The 21472-nt window shown below is 46.5% G+C and overlaps 1 protein-coding gene across 8 annotated transcripts in view; it reads right to left on the bottom strand.

Moving 5' to 3' along the window:
- The window catches only part of auts2a (activator of transcription and developmental regulator AUTS2 a), a 1063027-nt gene that overhangs the window by 127788 nt on the left and 913767 nt on the right, over positions 1–21472 (bottom strand). The gene's annotated exons all lie outside the window — the stretch shown is intronic.

Below are 21472 nucleotides of genomic sequence, written 5' to 3'. Positions count from 1 at the left end.
GTTAGCTTGCATACTGTCCGATTCTCCTCCATCTCATTACAATAGACAATAGGTGCAGGAGGAGGCCATTCGGCCCTTCGAGCCAGCACCGCCATTCAATGTCCATTACGGACATGACATTTTGTCTCTGGGACTATTGCGCTACAATGCCGAGATTTATATTCAGCACTCTGTGCCTTTCGTTCACCCTACATAAAGTACTTGAGTTTGCCTTGATTGTATTTATGTATAATATTATCCTATTTGATTGCACAGCATGTCAAACAAAGCTTTTCGCTGTACCTCGGTACACGTTACAATAAACCCAAACCTAAAACACTTTCAACCCAATTTTTTTTTCCCTGAACAGCTCCACAGACGTGTAGCATGCTGGACTTGTAAAACACACTCACACCCAAAGATACAAATTCCACCATTTTTTTCCAACCTCGTGGGATACACCTTATACTAGTGGGTGGCACAGCGGTAGAATTGCTGCCTTACTTACAGCGCCAGAGACCCGGGTTCAATCCTCACTACGGGTGCTTGTCTGTACGTTCTCCCCATGACCTGCGTGGGCTTTCTCCGGGATCATCGGTTTCCTCCCACACTCCAAAGACGTACAGGTTTGTAGGTTAATTGGCTTGGTATCGATGTAAATAGTCCCTGGCGTGTGTAGGATAGCATTAGTGCACGGGGATCGCTGGTCGGCACGGACTCGGTTGGCCGAAGGGGCTGTTTATGCGCTGGATCTCTAAGTTAAACTAGAAAAATTAAACTTCCTTCATCGTGAATGGGAATTATTTTTATTAAAACCTCGAGCTGCCATCAATTGGCCCCATTTAATGCATGTCATTCACAAGGCACACTGCAACATCTGCTTGCAGACTATGTAACATGTTCATAGTTTCATCGCCCACCCACGCTGTCCTCCTTACTATGAACTTAACCCGGTGGCACTGGGTCACTCCACTTGCATCCACTGCACCGACATTTCCACATCAACTCAGATTACTCCATTCCTAACATTAAAGCTTGATTCAAAGGAGAAAAGTTTCTTTCGAAATTACAATCGCAGTAAACTCCTTGATGGTCTCCTCTCTCACTGTACAACGGTTCCACATCTTTTAAGTGAAAATACAAACTGCTGGGGGAACTCAGTGGATCAGGCAGAGAACTGGACGGATGGCGACATTTGGGGTGATGACTCTCCTTCAGCCTGATCTCCACCAATGCTGCCTGACCTGACCCGCTGAGTTCCTCCAGCACTTTGTTTTTTTTGCTCAAGATTCCGGCACCTGCCGTGTCTACTGTGTCCCCATAGCAGAAGAAGAGTCCACGTCGCGGGGCTGGAAACTGGAAGTTTTCCAGAGCTAATTCTGCTGCCACCATCATCTATTGTACAAGTGATGGCTCCCACTGACTGTCACCGGAAGCTTGCAGGACAGGACGGACGATGACAGTGATGTAACATTTGGAACATGGATGATGGACATGAAAGAAGAACAGTGTCTACTGTCATCTTTTAAGTGAAACACGTCTGGAATAAAAGCCCACCAAACACAAGAGACAAGAGCCTGAACATCAGTTTAGTTTATTGTCACGTGTACCGAGGTAATAGACAATAGACAATAGACAATAGGTGCAGGAGGAGGCCAGCACCGCCATTCAATGTTATCATGGCTGATCATTCTCAATCAGTACCCCGTTCCTGCCTTCTCCCCATACCCCCTGACTCTGCTATCCTTAAGAGCTCTATCCAGCTCTCTCTTGAATGCATTCAGAGAATTGGCCTCCACTGCCTTCTGAGGCAGAGAATTCCACAGATTCACAACTCTCTGACTGAAAAAGTTTTTCCTCATCTCAGTTCAGAGGTACAGTGAAAAGCTTTTAAAATGGATCGAGCACCGCCAATTTCTTTACCCGGGATTTTGAAGGTGGCAAAGGATACAGTGAATGTATTTCTTGTTATTATCAAAAACATTGCCCGTCTCCGTCCATCCCTCTCCTCTACAGCTGCAGAAACCCTCATCCACGCCTTCATCACCTCCCGTCTGGACTACTGCAACAGCCTCCTCTATGGCGCACCCTCAGAAATCATCAGTAAACTTCAATACATTCAAAACTCCGCTGCCCGTCTACTCACCCACACCCCGATCCGTGACCATATCACCCCCGTCCTTTACAAACTCCACTGGCTCCCCATCCCCCAGAGAATCCAGTACAAAATCCTCCTCATGACCTACAAAGCCCTCCATAACCTGGCCCCATCCTACCTGACTGACCTCCTCCACAGGCACATTCCCACCTGCACCCTCCGCTCTGCTGCTGCCAATCTCCTATCCCCCCCCATCCGGACCAAACTCAGATCCTGGGGGGACAGGGCTTTCTCCATCGCTGCTCCCACCCTATGGAACTCACTACCCCAATCCGTCAGAGACTCCTCCTCACTCACCACATTCAAAACATCACTGAAGTCTCACCTCTTCAGCACTGCCTTCAACCACTGAATGTCACCTCACCTTCTGTCTCCTTTCTCTGTTCGTTTACTTATTTATCTATTTATTCACTTCCCTATGTTCTTTAAATCCCTGTAAAGCGTCTTTGAGTGTATGAAAAGCGCTATATAAATGTAATACATTATTATTATTATTATTATTATTATTATCTTCCAAAATTCTAGATATTCTCGAGTACTTTGCACAGATTGGTAAGTGGAACAATGTTTTAAAAAGGAGGGGAAAGTAAAAGAGGACACTGCAGACCAATCAGCCTGACACGAAGGGAAAATATAGAACCAAGGAACTGCAGGTGCAAGTTTGCAAAAATAAAAAAAAGACAGTGTTCTGGAGTAACTCAGCGGGTCAGTCAGCACCCCTGGAGAACATGGATCGGTGACGATTTGGGTCGGGACCCTGACGAAGGGTTAGCGGGGAAATTGATGGAATCTATCATTAAGGACGTAGCTACACAACATTTAAAAAAATAATAACAACATAGGGCAGAGATTTATCAAAAAAGGAAGTCATCTGACCAGAAATAGAGCAAAACCCAAAGTGCTGGAGGAACTCGGTGGGTCAGGCAGCATCCGGGGAGACAATAGACAATAGGTGCAGGAGGAGGCCATTCAGCCCTTCGAGCCAGCACCGCCATTCAATGTGATCATGGCTGATCTTTCTCAATCAGTACCCCGTTCCTGCCTTCTCCCTATACCCCCTGACTCCGCTATCCTTAAGAGCTCTATCTAGTTCTCTCTTGAATGCATTCAGAGAATTGGCCTCCACTGCCTTCTGAGGCAGAGAATTCCACAGATTCACAACTCTCTGACTGAAAAAGTTTTTCCTCATCTCAGTTCTAAATGGCCTACCCCTTATTCTTAAACTGTGGCCCCTTGTTCTGGACTCCCCCAACATTGGGAACATGTTTCCTGCCTCTAACGCGTCCAACCCCTTAATAATCTTATACATTTCGATAAGATCTCCTCTCATCCTAAATTCCAGTGTATACAAGCCTAGTCGCTCCAGTCTTTCAACATATGATAGTCCCGCCATTCCGGGAATCAACCTAGTAAACCTACGCTGCAAGCCCTCAATAGCAAGAATATCCTTCCTCAAATTTGGAGACCAAAACTGCACACAGTACTCCAGGTGCGGTCTCACAAGGGCCCTGTACAACTGCAGAAGGACCTCTTTGCTCCTATACTCAACTCCTCTTGTTATGAAGGCCAACAAGGGAGGGTCTGGTCAGATGACATTTTGTGGCAGGGTCCTTCTTCAGACTGCTGGGAGAGTCCTGACCTGAAACGCCACCTGCCCATTTCCACCCCATGACCAATTGAGTTCCTCCAGCGTTTTGTGTTTTGCTCTGGACTGCAGCATCTGTGGCCTCCTGTGAGACCATGCAGAAACTGGAACAGGCCGTTCATTCCATTAATGCTACACAAGTCAATTAGAGGTTTCTTGAGGTTGTACTGTATGTAGAAGAATAGAAAAGACAAACCAGTGGATCTGATGTACTTGATTATCAGAAAGCCTTTCACAAAGCGATTAGCAGACACATCAGCACATGGTGTTGAGTTTAGTTAAGTTTAGTTTAATTTAGAGATACAGCGTGGAAACAGGCCATTCGGCCCACCGAGTCCACACTGGCCAGCGATCCCTGCACACTAGCATTATCCTACACACACTCACACTAGGGACACTTTACAATTTACACTTACACCAGCCAATTAACTCCACAAACCTGTACATCTTTGGAGCGTGGGAGAAACCGTGTGTAAGAGTGTCTGTACGGGAGATCAGACTTTAGGATGTGCAATTCATCTTGACATCTCGTCAGATAACAACATTTCTTCTGACATTGCTTCGTTGCCCTCACACCCACTAGAGACATCTTAGGCAACGTGGTGGCACTTGAGGATTATTTGTTATCTCCCAGTGTCTATCCTGCTGGCATAAATTTCATTAGGCAGGACTTCTGAGCCCCAAGCAAATTTCGGGGCATTCCTTCCCTCGCCTGCAGTCTCTCTCCTCAATGTGGTCAAAATACAGGTTGCTATGGTCTGACTTCTAAAGGGACTGTGCCTTTAAGGCACGACACCCTGCTGTGATTCCAGAACAGCTAAGCTCAACTGCGTGGGAGCCTTGGGGGAGACAATAGACAATAGACAATAGGTGCAGGAGGAGGCCATTCGGCCCTTCGAGCCAGCACCGCCATTCAATGTGATCATGGCTGATTATTCTCAATCAGTACCCCGTTCCTGCCTTTACCCCCTGACTCCGCTATCCTTAAGAGCTCTATCTAGGTCTCTCTTGAATGCATTCAGAGAATTGGCCTCCACTGCCAATTGGCCTCACTCCACTGGGAGTGAGCAAGTCCTACATTGGCGCATCTTTCCGAAGGCCAAACACCCTAACATGGGTGGCACTGTGGCACAGCCTTCCAGCGCCAGAGCCCCAGGTTCGATCCTGACTATGGGTGCTTGTCTGTCCTGAGTTTGTACGTTCTCTCCATGACCTGAACGTGTTTTCTTTGGGATCTCTGGTTTCTTCCCACACTCCAAAGACATACAGCTTTGTTGGTTAATTGGCTTGGAATAATTGTAAATTGTCCCTCGTGTGTGTAGGACAGACAGTGTGTTGGGATCGCTGGTTGGTGGGCCGAAGGGCCTGTTTCTGCGCTGTATCTCTAAACTATACCCTATTGCTTTCTCAAAGTCTTTTTGAACCACGTCACTATTTTCTGGAGGAATCCAAATCAACAGCTAAACGTAACGCTGATTCTGCATACCCAAAATCAGGCAAAACCAACCTCGTTTCGAGGCAAGAGATTCTCAGTAGTCTCGATATGAGTCGACACACAAGAATTCTCATCCGTGTTCAGCTTTCCCCTTTCTCTCCGTCCCTATTACTCAAGGACCGCTCAGAGGCTTAACCGTCTCCTGGCTTAACTAAAGGACTCATTACATTCATGTGGGCAACTCAACCTTCTGAACCCCAAGCCTTAGAAACATAGAAAAAAAGTAGGTGTAGGAGTAGGCCATGCGGCCCTTCGAGCCAGCACCGCCATTCAATACAATCATGGCTGATCACCCAAAATCGGTACCCTGTTCCTGCTTTCTCCCCATATCCCTTGATTCCGTTAGCCCTAAGAGCTAAATCTAACTCTCTCTCGAAAACATCCAGTGAATTGGCCTCCGCTGCCTTCTGCAGCAGAGAATGCAACAGACTCACAACTCTCTGGGTAAATCACAACTCTCTCTCGGCAAAGACTGAGGCGGCCTGGCAGGGTTGGAAGGAACAGTGGTCGTGCTTGGCAGTGGCCGATTTACTGCCGCCCGCAAGACACATGCTAGCTGCTAATTATTTCCCAGTCCCCGCAGTCGAAATGGGCGATAAGTTGTCTCTTCGAGCAGTGCGCCGACTGAAGTGGTCCGCTGCTCTTGATCATCCATTATTAGCAGCTGCCAGGCCACAGCGGTCGGTATCAGGCTCTGCGATAAAGCATGAACGAGCCTGTCACAAGGAAATCACCATCCCCTGCGAGGAGACTCATCCCTCTCATTAAATGTAACCTTATCGCTTGAACGCTGCGATCCTTTGCAAGTGACAATGGCATTTCATCTAATTTTCCAACAAGCCAAACCTGACAGCATCCTCGTTTTCCTTTTTGCTTTCCAAAATCACAAGTTAATCTGTCCGCCAGATTGTGGGTGAGAGAGGGGAGAGAGGGGAAAAAAAACGCGTCGTCTCATGGACTAAAAATCGAGGCAGGGAAACGAGGAAGCCAGACGCAAACTCATGCATTAATTATTGGCCTCATGGTGCCTTAACAGGTAGAATGGCTTTTCAAGGTGAAAGGTAAAGGGATGTTAAACCTACTGTGAACAGTGCCCAATTACATGCACAATTGACTATGATGGCAATCGAAATCTCTGATTCCTCTTTTTGAAAGGGAAAAAGGGAAAGTCTCAGACAAGAGCTATTCACTGATTTACTGACAATACCCAATTTCAGAGCAATCGGAGTCAAATCAAAATGTCACTGGTATCAATCTGTGCATGTGCAAAGTACCAACTCAATCCACTTCTCTGAAGTTGGCTGGTGTCAATGCAGCCACCTGTGAATGCAGATCCACTGTGATTTGAATCATCTCAACTCTGTCTTTGCCTGGTGATTCTCCTGACTCTTCTCTCCTCGAAGGTATTTATTCACAAAATGCTGGAGTAACTCAGCAGGTCAGGCAGCATCTCAGGAGAGAAGGAATGGGTGACGTTTCGGGTCAAGACCCTTTCTTCAGATTGAAGAAGGGTCCTTCTGAAGAAGGGTCTCGACCCAAAACGTCACCCATTCCTTCTCTCCTGAGATGCTGCCTGACCTGCTGAGTCACTCCAGCATTTTGTGAATAAATTCCTTCGATTTGTACCAGCATCTGCAGTTATTTTCTTATACTTCTCCTCTCCTCAATCATTGCTGATCGATGGTTCAATATGTTCCTGCCTCCCTCTGCAACCTGACCAACTGAGTCAGATTCAGCTTTAACCTTCAGAAATCCATGAGCGTCAATAGCTTATTCAACTGAGGACTCGGATTCCAATAGTTTCAGGCTCTCATTGACGCACAGTGCCATGAACAGACTTCGTTCCACCAAAGAGTTCGTCGTCAGCCCTGCTGCCGGTCCTGTTTCGTGCCGGCCTTCTCCATCTTTCAGCCTGAAGAAGGGTTCCGACCCGAAACGTCACCTATTTCTTTTCTCCAGAGATGCTGCCTGACCAGCTGAGTTGCTCCAGCATATTGGGTCTACCTTCATTGTCACTTGGGGGTACTTTGTGTAAACGGAAGTAGGTTTTGAACTCAGAATTTGTCGCCATTAGCAACCGTGAGCTGCCTTCTCGAGCCCAGGGTCATGTTAATATTCTCTTTCATAAGACGCTGCACAGGGAGAGAACACAGGCTGTGTCTCAGAGTGGACCTTGCAGCTGGACTCTGACTTGAAGAGATTAGCAGATGCAAATCTTATTTACCTTTCCTCTTCTCCGTACAAGGAGATAGCAGCTCGTCATCTGTCACAGTGCAAGAAATAAACTCCAGGCGTTCTTTGTTGTCAGGCGTGCCTGGGGCTAAAATGACTACTTGACCCAAAGCTGACCTGACCCAACCACCGTTATCTTACCCCAATCTGAGCCTCAAAACCTTTCATCCTTTTTCCGTATCTTGCTCATCATAAGCTCACCAAACTCAAAGCATGCCGAAAGGTTTGAAAAGGAAGAAGAAAAAAAAAAAAAACCCAAACAATAGACGTTAGGAAGAGTGAGGCAGAAGGAATTGAAGGTGCTGGTTTACAAAAGAAAAAACCCCACAAGTGGTGGAGTGACATAATGGGTCGGGCAGTAGCTCCGGAGGGAAGGGATAGGCTCATAGAAACATAGAAAATAGGTGCAGGAGTAGGCCATTCGGCCCAGCACCGCCATTTTTCAATATGAACATGGCTGATCATCCTAAATCAGTACCCCGTTCCTGCTTTCTCCCCAGAGTCCTCCAGAGATGCGGCCTGAGCCAGTGGGTTACTCCACCACTGAGTGTTTTTTGACATTAGCAACATTCCCTGGTTTATAACGTGGGCTGCAGTGAGCTGAGTCAACAGTGAAAATACAACTGGTCACTAGTCTGCTAGTGACCTTCAACACGTATCACTAACCTTGTTCAAAGCTGGTAAAAAAACAATAATAATCTGCATTGATATAATTCCGCTCCCCCTGTGGAGAGCACTTTGGGTACCCAAGTACACTGTGACATAAAGTTTGACAGCAAGACCGTTGTTAGAAAAGTGCTGGAATAACTCCGCGGGCCAGGCAGCATCACGAGAGAACATTGTTAGGTGATGTTTCAGGTCAGGATCCTTCCTCAGACCCGACCCGAAACGTCACCTACCCATGATCTCCCTGACCCACTGAGTTACTCCAGCACCACGTGTCTCTTTGTGTAAACCATCATCTGCAGTTCCTTGTTTCTTGATGGTTATTAGAAACTTTGGCCAACGTTTACTCAGACTGATGGGTGTCAAATGAGTCTGAGAGCCTTCAGGAGGGAACTTCAGGGCTGCCAGTCTAACTTGAAGCCACTCGACACCAATGCCAGAGTTATGGAAGAGGCCAGAATTGGAGGAATATAAAGATCTTAAGCAGTTCGAAGGGTGAAGACATCTGCAGAGCAGGAAAGATTTCAGAAAATAGGGAGGGCCTTTTTAAAGGATCGGTGGCGCAGCGGTAGAGTTGCTGCCTTACATCGAATGCAGCGCCAGAGACTCAGGTTCGATCCTGACTACGGGTGCTGTACTGTACGGAGTTTGTACGTTCTCCCCGTGACCTGCGTGGGTTTTCTCCGAGATCTTCAGTTTCCTCCCAAACTCCAAAAGACGTACAGGTATGTAGGTTAATTGGCTGAGCAAATGTAAAAATTGTCCCTAGTGTGTGTAGGATAGTGTTAGTTTGCGGGGATCGCTGGGCGGCGCGGACCCGGTGGGCCGAAGGGCCTGTTTCTGCGCTGTATCTCTAAATCTAAAAAAAAATCTAAAATCTAAAGAAAATCAAGGTGTTGCTAGTACAAAAACACAGCACGGTGGCACAGCGGGTAAAGCTGCTGCCTTACAGCGCCAAAGACCCGGGTTCAATCCTGACAGGGGGTGCTTGTCTGTACGGAGTTTGTACGTTCTCCCCGTGACCTGCGTGGGTTTTCTCTGGTTTCCTCCCACACTCCAAAGACGTACAGGTTTGTAGGTCAATTGGCTTAGTACAATTGTAAATTGTCTCTAGCGTGTGTAGGGTAGTGTTCACGCGCGGAGACCGCCGGTTCGGCATGGACTCGGTGGGCCGAAGGGCCTGTTTCCGTGCTGTATCTCTCAACTAAACTAAACTTTAACGCAAGTCAGCGTGTACAAGGGGCAATGAATGAACGGATGAGGGCAAGATCCGCACTGAATGGTTTGGCATTACCTCAGTCACGAGAAACTCCAAGCAGATGCACAAATTCGGAACATATTTTACTTTAACCCGAACACATTTTGAAACCAATTTCTGTCAAATAAGTAACACGTTTCCCCCCCCCCCCCCCACTCCCCTTTGGAACAAGGAGCAGATTACATGAAACATATAAAACCGCACCTTTCCCTCCCCCATCACAGTGTGCGTGTCGGGCCACAAAGCTGTCGCCCCACACTAACACAAATCGATAGAATGGATTGGAAAATCAAAACACAAAGTAAATGCACGGTCACAGGAATCTTGTAAACCACATATTACCAGGCTTCTATTGCAAGTCGACCCGTTTAGGAAATCAATGCAGGTGCACTGTGAAAAGACACCCCATTTCTTAAGGAGCTTCTCAGGAGATCAATGCACTATTATTTTCACCGCGTCAATTTTTTTGACTGTCAACGCATTTAAAAATCGCACTTCTAGAATTAACCTTCACATCAAAACAAATAACAATGAGTTTGAGAACAAAACGTTGAAAATCAGTGGACCTTGCGAAATATTTCAAAATCTCTGCACGCTGACAAATCATCTTTGGTGCTTCAAACTGCATGTGAGCGGGCCAACTTTATGCACTTTGAGCATCTGTGCGGCGTTTTCTGCTGCGAGCTCTTGCAGGATGTACTGAAAACATGTTTTTTTTTAACTTGATTAAGTGTCACAAAAGCAAAAGGGCTAATTATGCACGTGGAGGCAGATTGGCCGCACTAATTACAGGGGGGGGGGGGGGGGGGGAGTATGCAAGTGTGGCCAAAAAGCAAAGAACCCAGCAAGATAGACACTTGCTGCACCCCCTCTGCGATTCCTTCTGCCCTCTCTGGCTCGACCACCACGTTTTAACCCAGACTCGCAACCACTGCCACATGTGTTTTATAGACAATAGACAAGAGGTGCAGGAGGAGGCCATTCGGCCCTTCGAGCCAGCACCACCATTCAATGTGATCATGGCTGATCATTCTCAATCAGTAACCCGTTCCTGCCTTCTCCCCGTACCCCCTGACTCCGCTATCCTTAAGAGCTCTATCGAGCTCTCTCTTGAATGCATTTAGAGAATTGGCCTCCACTGCCTTCTGAGGCAGAGAATTCCGCAGATTTACAACTCTCTGACTGAAAAGGTTTTTCCTCATCTCCGTTCTCAATGGCCTAGCCCTTATTCTTAAACTGTGGCCCCTGGTTCTTGACTCCCCCAACATTGGGAACATGTTTCCTGCCTCTAACGTGTCCAACCCCTTAATAATCTTATATGTTTCGATAAGATCCCCTCTCATCTTTCTAAGCTCTCGGTGCTTGCCCACGCCTCCATTTTGTCATCGGTGCTGGCATTGTTCAGTTTAGTTTAGAAACAGCATGGAGTCCGTGCCGACCAGAGATCACCCATGCACTAGTTCAATCGTACACACCAGGGGGCAGCTTACCGAAACCAATTAACCTTCAAACCTGTACGTCTTGGTCGTGTAAACCAGCATCTGCAGTAACAGCACCTCATATTTCTCTTCCAACCAACCCAACGGCATGAAGATTGATTTCTCTCACTTCAAGTTACCCTTGCATTCCCCCTCTCGCCATCCCTCCTCCACCCTGGTCCTCTTGCTAGTCTCGCTGTTTGTATTCCTTCATTCTCATTTGGTCCCCAGCCGACAATGGACCATTGTGGTCTCCACTGTCCCCGAGACATCGGTGCAGGCTCTGCTTTGTTCTCTACCTTCCCACACCTCTAGTTTCCCCCTCCCGGTCTCTGCATGTACTGCCTGACTTGCTGAGTGCTCCCAGCATTTTCTGATGCCAATTCAGGCTGCCGTTGAGAAGTTACTGAGTTAGAGTTATTGGAAACCCGTGTCCATTGTGGCGCAGAGCGTGTATAGCTTCCGCCTTTTTATGGAAGCGTTTATTGGGATACCCGAGTCCAGCTGTGAACTGGCGGCTTGGATAATTAATGTGTTTCAGGGAAATTGGAGAGCCTGATATGCAATTTCACCATCGGACCTGAACTCTATCGGTGTAAGTTAGCTGGGAACTGCCAGCTCGATGAGACACATACAAGCTTCAGTCAGATGACAAGAGTAAAAATAACATTAGCTGCACGACATATTTTCAGACCTTATAGTTAGGGAAGGTATTCGGAATTTCAAATATTGAAGAAGAAACTGCAGATGCTGGATTTACACCGAAAATAGACACAAAATGCTGGAGTATCTCAGGATCTCAGGTCAGGCAGCATCTCCGGGGGAAAAGGAAATCGGTGACGTTTCAGGTCGAGACCCTTCATCGGACTGAGGGGGAGATACAGAGATAAGGAAGAGTCGGGTGTGAGAACGAGACATCGCTCGTGGAGGAAGGGAGTGGAGATCAAGGAAAATGTAGAACAGAAGAAGAAAGAATGGGTCTCAGGTCAGTGGCCATTTGTCTGAACTCTTTCAGGGCGGCACGGTGGAGTTGCTGCCTTACAGCACCAGAGCCCCAGGTTCGATCCTCACCATGGGTGCTGTCTGCATGGATTTTGTACGTTGTCCCCGTGACCACCTGGGTTTTCCCTGGCTGCTCCGGTTTTCCTCCCACACTACAAAGGTTTGTAGGTTAATGTGTCTAGGAAATTGTCCCTAGTGTGTAGGATAGTGCTAGTGTGCGGGGTGATCGCTGCGGACCCGGTGGGCCAAAGGGCCTGTCTCCATGCTGTCTCTCTAAACTAAATGAAACTAAACGTTACTGTTTTTATATTAGATTTTCAGCGCCTGCCTTTTTTGTCACATTCATCTCCCTCTGCCTGACCTGGTACTTTATTATGGGGCAGATGAAGCAACATCCTTTTCAGCCAGCGTTGCTTTGAAAAAGCAATTAGTAAAATCTTTGGCAGAACACAATGTTCCACACCCTGTCTTTGAGAGCAAGGTCTGACATTTCATTAATGATTACTGACAGGTTACTGATTGTGGATGATCAGCCATGATCACAATGAATGGCGGTGCTGGCTCGAAGGGCCGAATGGCCTCCTCCTGCACCTATTTTCTATGTTTCTATGAATTCTGCACACTTAGTACATTTAATAAATCGGTCGTTTTATTTGACGTAACTTAAAACTCTATACGTGAAGATCTGTTGAACCCAAATTCATCATCGGTAGTAATAACGGTTGTGTTTTATTTTCACCGAATGGCAAGTCCTTTAATGGCATTGATGTAAGATGGGAGAGGCGAGATCTGCTTTCTTGTTTGGGTAGGTAAGGTGCAAACATCCTGAAAGAGAGCTCGTCCACAAATGCACCTCTATACTGAAGAAGGGGGTCGACCCGAAATGTCACCTCTTCCTTTTCTCCGGAGACCTGGATCTTAGGGCCCAGGTCCACAGCTCCCTCAAAGTGGCAACACAAGTTGGTAGAGTGGTAAAGGAGGAGTGTGGTAAGCTTGCCTTCATCAGTTGGGCCATTGAGTACAAGGGCCACGTGCTCATAAACTTTCCCTCCATTGCAAACTTTCCTTGCCCATGCCAAGCTGCCTGGGGTGAACTGCAGTCTTGAATCCCTGTAGTCACATGGCATTGGTCCTCTCGGAGTGAAGCCTGGAGTTTTAAGATTTAGACAGTTTACAGACCTAATGGCTATGCAGATTTATTTCCAAATCTAGATGGGACCTGTTGCTACCTCTGACCTGCACCACTATCCGATAAGATTATTGCCTCAGCGTAACATTCCCGTATTAAGAACATATCCTTCCGTCTCTTAATAATCAAAGAGCTATTGACCTCTGCCCTAGATATACCCAGACACTAAGTCTCCTTGGTCTTCCTGGGTGGACAATTCCCAATATTGTCCACCATTCACCAATGATGAAATTTCATCTCTGTCCAGTTGCAAATGGTTGTCCCCCAGTTTGAGACTGGCAACCACATCTAGACACACTGCAGAGAGGGAACATCAATTCTGCCTCTACCTTGCCATGCTCAGGAAGAAATGTTGTGTGTTGCATTGAGGTCCCTCTTATTCCTCTTAGGTCTAGACACTTTAACCATAGTCTGCTGAAGTTCTCCTCACTTACTGAGTCCTCAGCTAAAATGTTGTTCAGATAGTGTCAGCCCAAGTGTCCACAGTCGTTTCTAGATATCACTGCTTTTGTCCTTCATAGAGTCAGAGATTCCCACAGTGTGGAAGCAGGGAAGCAGGCCCTTCGGCCCACCTTGCCCACACTGGTCCTTGTCCTTGTGCTTTTGGGCAGCAATGAGTTTCAGAGGATGCCTCGCAGAGTTGTTGTCTCACATCTTCTCGAGGGAAACACTTGCCGACACAGTGTGGCAGTGGAGGAGGGAATATATGTTTTTTTTAACTGGAGGTTGGGCTGTCGGAAAGCATGAGCGATCAAGAAACGTTCGAAGAAAACACTTCAACTCATGGAAATTACCAAGATGAACTTTGAAAAGGTTGGTATTTACAAAAGACATCATCAGTTGTTCTTTTTTGCTTGAAACATCAAAGTTATTATCACCCTACTGCTCCATTCATCTGATTTCATGTTCTGGTCCACAGACCAGCGTAGCTGATAGACAGGAAACCTGATATAGTCCAACATACATATCATATCATATCATATCATATCATATCATATCATATCATATATTTACAGCCGGAAACAGGCCTTTTCGGCCCACCAAGTCCGTGCCGCCCAGCGATCCCCGTACATTAACACTATCCTACACCCACTAGGGACAATTTTTACATTTACCCAGCCAATTAACCTACATACCTGTACGTCTTTGGAGTGTGGGAGGAAACCGAAGATCTCGGAGAAAACCCACGCAGGTCACGGGGAGAACGTACAAACTCCTTACAGTGCAGCACCCGTAGTCAGGATCAAACCTGAGTCTCCGGCGCTGCATTCGCTGTAAAGCAGCAACTCTACCGCTGCGCTACCGTGCAAATATCCTCCGATGATATTTGAAAAATGCCTCCAAGAAATCCACTGAAATCCAATGCAGTTATTTCACTAGTTCCCCCCCCCCCTCTCTCTACACAATGCTTTTAGAAGAAATAACATCAACAAGGATTACTGGCTTGGAAGAAATAAATCCTTGCTGACAAATATTCAGCTTATGGGAGTTGTGTTACTCACAGAAGTAACTCATTGAAGGTGACGGCTGACAGGTTGAATACAAGGATGGTTAACAATCTGGCTCGAGAACTCACTACCTGAAATGTCCAGGGAACTATGCTTTACATGAAGGTACAAATTCTGGGAATATTGTAGACGCCATCGCCTCTACTTCCTTTAGAAGGTTGAGGAGAGTTGGTATGTCAACAAATACTCTCTTGAGCTTCTCCGGGTGGACAGTAGAGAGCATATCGACTGGTTCGTTAACTCGAACGACCAGGAAGGAAGAAAATTGCAAAAAGTGGTGAAACACTGCCCACTCCATCATGGGTACTGACCTCCTCATCACCGAAGGCAACTACAAGAGGCGCTGCCTCAAAACGACAGCCAGCATCATCAGAGACACACGCCACCCTGACCACACTCGCATTTCATTCCTATGTTGAAAGACTGGAGCGACTAGGCTTGTATACACTGGAATTTAGAAGGATGAGAGGGGATCTTATCGAAACGTATAAGATTATTAAGGGGTTGGACACGTTAGAGGCAAGAAACATGTTCCCAATGTTGGGGGAGTCCAGAACCAGGGGCCACAGTTTAAGAATAAGGGGTAGGCCATTTAGAACGGAGACGAGGAAAAACTTTTCAGTCAGAGAGTTGTGAATCTGTGGAATTCTCTGCCTCAGAAGGCAGTGGAGGCCGATTCTCTGAATGCATTCAAGAGAGAGCTAGATAGAGCTCTTAAGGATAGCGGAGTCAGGGGGTATGGGGAGAAGGCAGGAACGGGATACTGATCGAGAATGATCAGCCATGATCACATTGAATGGTGGTGCTGGCTCGAAGGGCCGAATGGCCTACTCCCGCACCTATTGTCTATTGTCTATTGTCTATTGCCATCGTGAAGAAGGTACAGGAGCCTGGAAACTGTCACGACCAGGTTCAGGAGCAGTTTGTTCCCTGCAAAAATTAGGTTATTAAACACTACACCTCGAAATAGGCTCTAAACTATGCAGACTTAGGGGGATTATTTTTGGCTTTGCAATGCTTTTTTTATTTAATTGCCTGTTTGTTTTTCCACATATGCTGAACATTTTCTGCTTAATATGGGTTTTACAGAGTACTGTGTTTACATATCTGTGGTGCTGCTGCAAGTTAGAAATATCATTGTTCCATTCCATAACATTTGACAATAAAACACTCTTGACTCTTGAGTGGAAATCATATCAGACGATACTCCTGCATCACCGCTAAACAAACTCACCCATCAGGACTTTTTAGATCAATCTTCACTGATACCAAAGATGTAAAGAATTAGTCTGAAGAAGAGTTCCGACCCAAAACATCAACATGTCCATTCCCTTCCCAGATGCTGCCTGACCTGCTGAGTTCCTCCAGCACTTCATGTTTTTCTCAAGATACTATCATCTGCAGTCTCTTGTGCCTCTGCATCAAAAATGCTGTTCCGTTCTGAGAATCGACATTTCCAGTCTCGTTTCAAATCTGAGTGTTTTCCAGAATTTTCAAGTTTTGTTTTAAATTTACAGCATCTGCAGATTTTTTTTCAATGTTCTTATATCATCCACAGAGTCTTGACCAATATTTATCAGTCACCAATTGTGGGAACTTGCTGTGTTCAAATTGGATGATATTGGGTGCACCATTTCCAACAGCAACTTCTAAATTATATCTCAGACATTGGAGCACTTTGGAAAGTCCTGAAAGCTTTTATCTGAATGTGTCTACAGTGATGTAGCGGTAAAGTTGCTGCCTTACAGCGCCAAAGACCCAGGCTCGATCCTGACTGTGGGTGCTGTCTGTACGGAGTTTATACGCTCTCCCCGTGACCTGCGTGGGTTTTCTCCGGGTGCTCTGGTTTCCTCCCACACTCCAAAGGCGTACAGGTTTGTCGACTAATTGGCTTGGTGAAATTGAAAATTTTCCCCGGCGCGTGTAGGATAGTGTTAGTGTGCGGGGATCGCTGGTTGGCGCGGACTCGATGGGTCGAGGGGCCTGTTTCCTCGCGCTGTATCTAAACTAAACTAAACTTCTGAAGTATTTCGCGGACTGTGGTGCACTTTGGAAAGTCCAGAAAACTTTTATATAAATCTAACAATTTCTTTGGATGAAATAAATTAAGAAATAGCTTTTTACTAAAAAATAAAAAATGCTCTGCTTTGACAGCCCATGCATAACTTCCCAAAGCACTTCATCCACAGTAAAACACAGTGAAACGTAATTGAATGGTTGTCACATGGAGACGAGAAGCAGGCACTTTGTGTAGATTAGTGAGATGGAGGGTGAGCAAGACCACAGGTATTGTACACTGAGCTCAGCCACATGTTTGGAAGCTCAAAGGAACAACGCTTAATTTGCAGCTTTTAGATATACACATCAGGCAACTTAAAAATAGACATGCCCCATTAACTACCATCACCGATAATTAGTTCTGTGCAGCATGGCTGTGTTCAGATAGCCCAAATCAAAGTCAAAATTAGGTAGGGACCTGTACTATGTTTTACATTGGTTCAAGTTCAGTGCAGATTTAAATATCTTTCAATACAATCAAAAAACAATTACCAGTGGCTCATAATTTCACTCTTGCTTTAGGGCGAAAGTAATCATATCTTTAGTATGCCCAAAACCGGCGACATACTTAAATTCAATTTTTTTCCCCAATGGACACAACTTTATTTCAGAGTTCAAGTGAAATAGCCAGAAATTTCCTTTCAAGAAATCTGACCCTTGCTTTCTCTGTAAAATCTCGTGGCTACACAAGTGTTCAGTAGCAGAAAGAATCTGGCAGAGATAAAATGTTCCATCTAAAAATTTACGATGAATGTTTCCTGCAGCTGATGGTAAATTCGCCTTTTCTCCTCCCGGCAACTATGTCTTTAAATGTACTAGCGGAATAAACTGTCCTCCGTTTTCTTCATGTTTCACAAACCTTCGGCTTTCCACACAACTGCAGATCAACTTGCACTTTATCCTGTCTAAAACTGTTACAATTGTTTCGTTGGGTTGCTGTTGTCTAAATTAATTAAACTATTGCATCCTACGGGAGGCGCATTCCCAATCTCGTTGAACCCCTGGGTACAATGACAATAAAGATATATTGTATTGTATTGTATTGTAACTACGATTGAATTGGCAAACGACGGGTTAAAAAAATGCACTAGCCCTGCTTTCATTCAGTGTGGTTTCTGTGTTCCTCCGCTGCCTGCTAAAGCTGGCTAAAATCTCCCTTCCACGCAACAAACTTCCACTTCAATCTTCCTCAAAAGGCCAGTTACCACAGCGGAAACAAGCTATTACTTGTCCAATCCCTGTGAAATACAATCCGAATCACCTCCCTCCACACCCCCCCCCCCCCCCCCCCCAGCACTCCCTTGAGCTTCACTGAGTTGGACCTAAAAAGGAAACAAACTCCCAGATCTGTACGTCTGCAGGCTTTGAAGTCCTGTGCCACATCGAGTCCCCGAGGAGAAGCATCAACACCAGTCTCGGTTTTGTCACTTAAACACATTCATAAGGCTCCCTTGCTCACCAGCCCTGACAGAATGAACTCTGCTGGGAGTTTCCGGTGGTTGAACATTGCAACCACGTTTCACACCAGGTTCAAAGCTCCGTGCTAAATGCAGCAAAGTAAAAGGGCCCTTCCCCAAGCAGGCATTTCACTCGGCTTTCTTTTTCCCCCTTTTTTCACCCCTCAGGTTTTTGTCAATGCAACCGATGTTCCAGCAGAATAAAGGACAGAGGAGCATAGACTCTAGTCTCTGGGTCACCTTTCATCAAGGAAATGTTGTGATTAGCCTCCAGGCAGTAACATCAAGCCACTGTGACAAACACTGGTTGAACTCTCATTGAAGTAAAAAAATACCACACTTTACAGCAACTCAGTCAAGGTGAACTCCGTACAAACAAGCACCCGTAGTTGGGATCGAAACCCGGGTCTCCGGTGCTGCAAGCGCTGTGAGGCAGCAACTCTACCGCTGCTCCACCGCGCAAATCAAAAGATTCAAATTATTTTTCTTTTCGTTTTGTCCTTGCCGTTTTATTATTTGTATCTTGTAGAGTCACAGAATCAAAAGAGATTTACAGCACAGAAATGGGCTCTTCATCCCACCGAGTCTGTGCTGAGCATCAATCATCTATTATACCGATGCTCTTCTGATTCTCATTTTATTCCCCCCAAATTCCCATCTCTTCCCCCCAGATTCTACCACTCACCCGCACATTAGGGACAATTTACAGTCGCTGATGAATCCATCAGTCTGCTTGTTTTTGGGACTTGGGAGGAAGCTGGAGTATCCAAGGGAAACCCCTAGGGACTCACAGGGAAGGGCGGCACGGTGGCGCAGTGGTGGAATTGCTGCCTTGTAGCGCCAGAGGCCCAGGTTCGATCCTGACCACGGGTGCTGTCTGCTTGGAGTTTCTACATCTTCCCCCTGACCGCGTGGGTTTTCTCCGGGTGCTCTGGTTTCCTCCCACATTCCAAAGACGTGCTGTTTTGTAAGTCAATTGGCTTCTGTAAATTTCCCCCTAGTGTGTAGGATTGCGAAAACTGGGATAACGTAGAATTCGTGTATGGGTGATCATTGGTCGAAGCGGAATTGGTCGGCCGAAGGGCCCGTTTCCACGTTGTGTCTCTAAAACTAAAACTGTGAATATGAAAACTCCACACAATGCCCAAGATCAGCATTGAACCCCAGGAGCTGTGAGGCAGCAACTCTCTCAGCTAGGCCACTGGGCTGCCCAACTACACTCAGGAAAATAACGCTTCTCCGATTTTGCTTCCTGCCTTTAGCTTATCCATTAAAGAAAAGGAAAAGAAAAAAAAAAACACCACCAAATGTGATCTTTATCCCAAGACACAAGGAACTGCAGATTTTGGAATCTTGAGCAGAACACAAAGTGCTGGTGGAACTCAGCAGGTCAGGCAGCATCTGGGGTAAGACAATGTTTCAGGTTGGGACCCTTCTTCAGATTCTCCAGTCTGAAGAAAGGCTCGAGCCGAAATGTCATCTGCCCATTACCTCCGTTAGTGCTGCATGACCTGCTGAGGTCCTTCAGTACTTTGTACTAGAGTACAATCAGTCTGAAGAAGGGTCTCGACCCAAAACGTCACCCATTCCTTCTCTCCTGAGATGCTGCCTGACCCGTTGAGTTATTACAGCATTTTGTGTCTCCCTTCGATTTAAACCAGCATCTGCAGTTTTATTTCCCTAGTACTTTGTGTATTACTTTTCTTTATCCCACCACACAGTCATCAAAAGTAACAGGTGTCACTGAACAAGCATGGAAAATATTCACAACCCAATCCTCAGATTTCCTCTCAGCTGCCACAACACAGCCTCCTGAGCACGCATGAGGCAATTTGTCCATTTCCTGGACTCTCCATTTCCCCAGCTTACGTATACCTGCCTCTATAACCCACAAACTCACTGGTTTACAAACAGACAGGAGTGTTTGGGAGTAGCGTAGTGGGTCAGGCAGCATCTCAGGAGAACATGGATAGGTTACAAAAACAAATAAACAAAGTACTGGAGTAACTCAGTGGGTCAGGTTATCCATGTTCGGGGACTATGAGTAGCAAGAGTGCTGTGTGCAGAGAGAGAAGGGGGAGGTGTGAGAGGACCTGGGAAGGGGGAGGTGTGAGAGGACCTGGGAAAGGGGGGAGAGAACTGCACAGAAGGACACACTCGAACCAAGAGACACAAAATGAGAAATGAAGACACCGCACTTTTTTTTTGTATAAACTAGCATCACCAATGAACAGCTGGGGAAGAAGAGGAGAGCGAGGGAACTATATAAACTTTTGGACACAGTGTTTATTCAGTATGAAGAATAAGATTTCCATGGTCACCATCTCAATATCACTTACTGATATTGAGCAAAGACTATATCTGTACTTAGGCACAAGATGCTGGAGTAACTCAGCGGGTCAGGCAGCATCTCAGGAGAGAAGGAATGGGTGGCGTTTCAGGTCGAGGCCCTTCTTCAGACTGAATCACAACAGTCTGAAGAAGGGTCTCGACCCGAAACGTCACCCATTCCTTCTCTCCAGAGATGCTGCCTGACCCGCTGAGTTACTCCAGCATTTTGTGTCTACCTTCGATTTAAACCAGCATCTGCAGTTTTTTTTGTATTTTTGTCTACAAGACAGGGCCCTGCTGCACGGCAGCTACGTCAGCAACGCTATCTGCACACCAGTTAACCCACTGGCTCTCAACCACCACTACAACCTCTTCTCACTCGGCCTCGACACACAACCATGCCTCTCTATCAAAAGCTGTGTTGACTCTTGAACCTGTTAACAGCCAATATAAGACACCGGGAACCTGTGGGAAGGAACTGCCAGATGCTGGTTAGCACCGAAGATGGGCACAAAATGCTGGAGTAACTCAGCGGGACAGGCAGCATCTCTGGAGAGAAGGAACAGGTGACGTTTCGGGTCGAGACCCTCCTTCAGTCTGAAGAAGGGTCCCGACCCGAAACGTCACCCGTTCCTTCTCTCCAGAGATGCTGCCTGACCCGCTGAGTTACTCAAGCATTTTATGTCGATCTACAGTTTAGTCCAGTTTAGAGATACAGCACGGAAACAGGCCCTTCGGCCCACCGAGTCCGCGCCGACCCCCGCACATTAACACTCCTACACACACTGGGGACAATTTACACATACGCCAAACCAATTAACCCACAAACCTGTACGTCTTTGGCGTGTGGGAGGAAACTGAGGATCTCGGAGAAAACCCCACGCGGTCACGGGGAGAACGTAGAAACTCCTTACAGACATCACCCGTGGTCGGGATCGAACCCGGGTCTCCGGCGCTGCAAGCACTGTAAGGCAGCAACTCTACCGCTGCGCCACCGTGCCGCCCAGGAAAGGCAG

This window comes from Rhinoraja longicauda, chromosome 26, assembly GCF_053455715.1.
Source record: "Rhinoraja longicauda isolate Sanriku21f chromosome 26, sRhiLon1.1, whole genome shotgun sequence".
NCBI lineage: Eukaryota > Metazoa > Chordata > Chondrichthyes > Rajiformes > Arhynchobatidae > Rhinoraja > Rhinoraja longicauda.
This window is presented reverse-complemented; position numbering and strand designations above follow the sequence as displayed.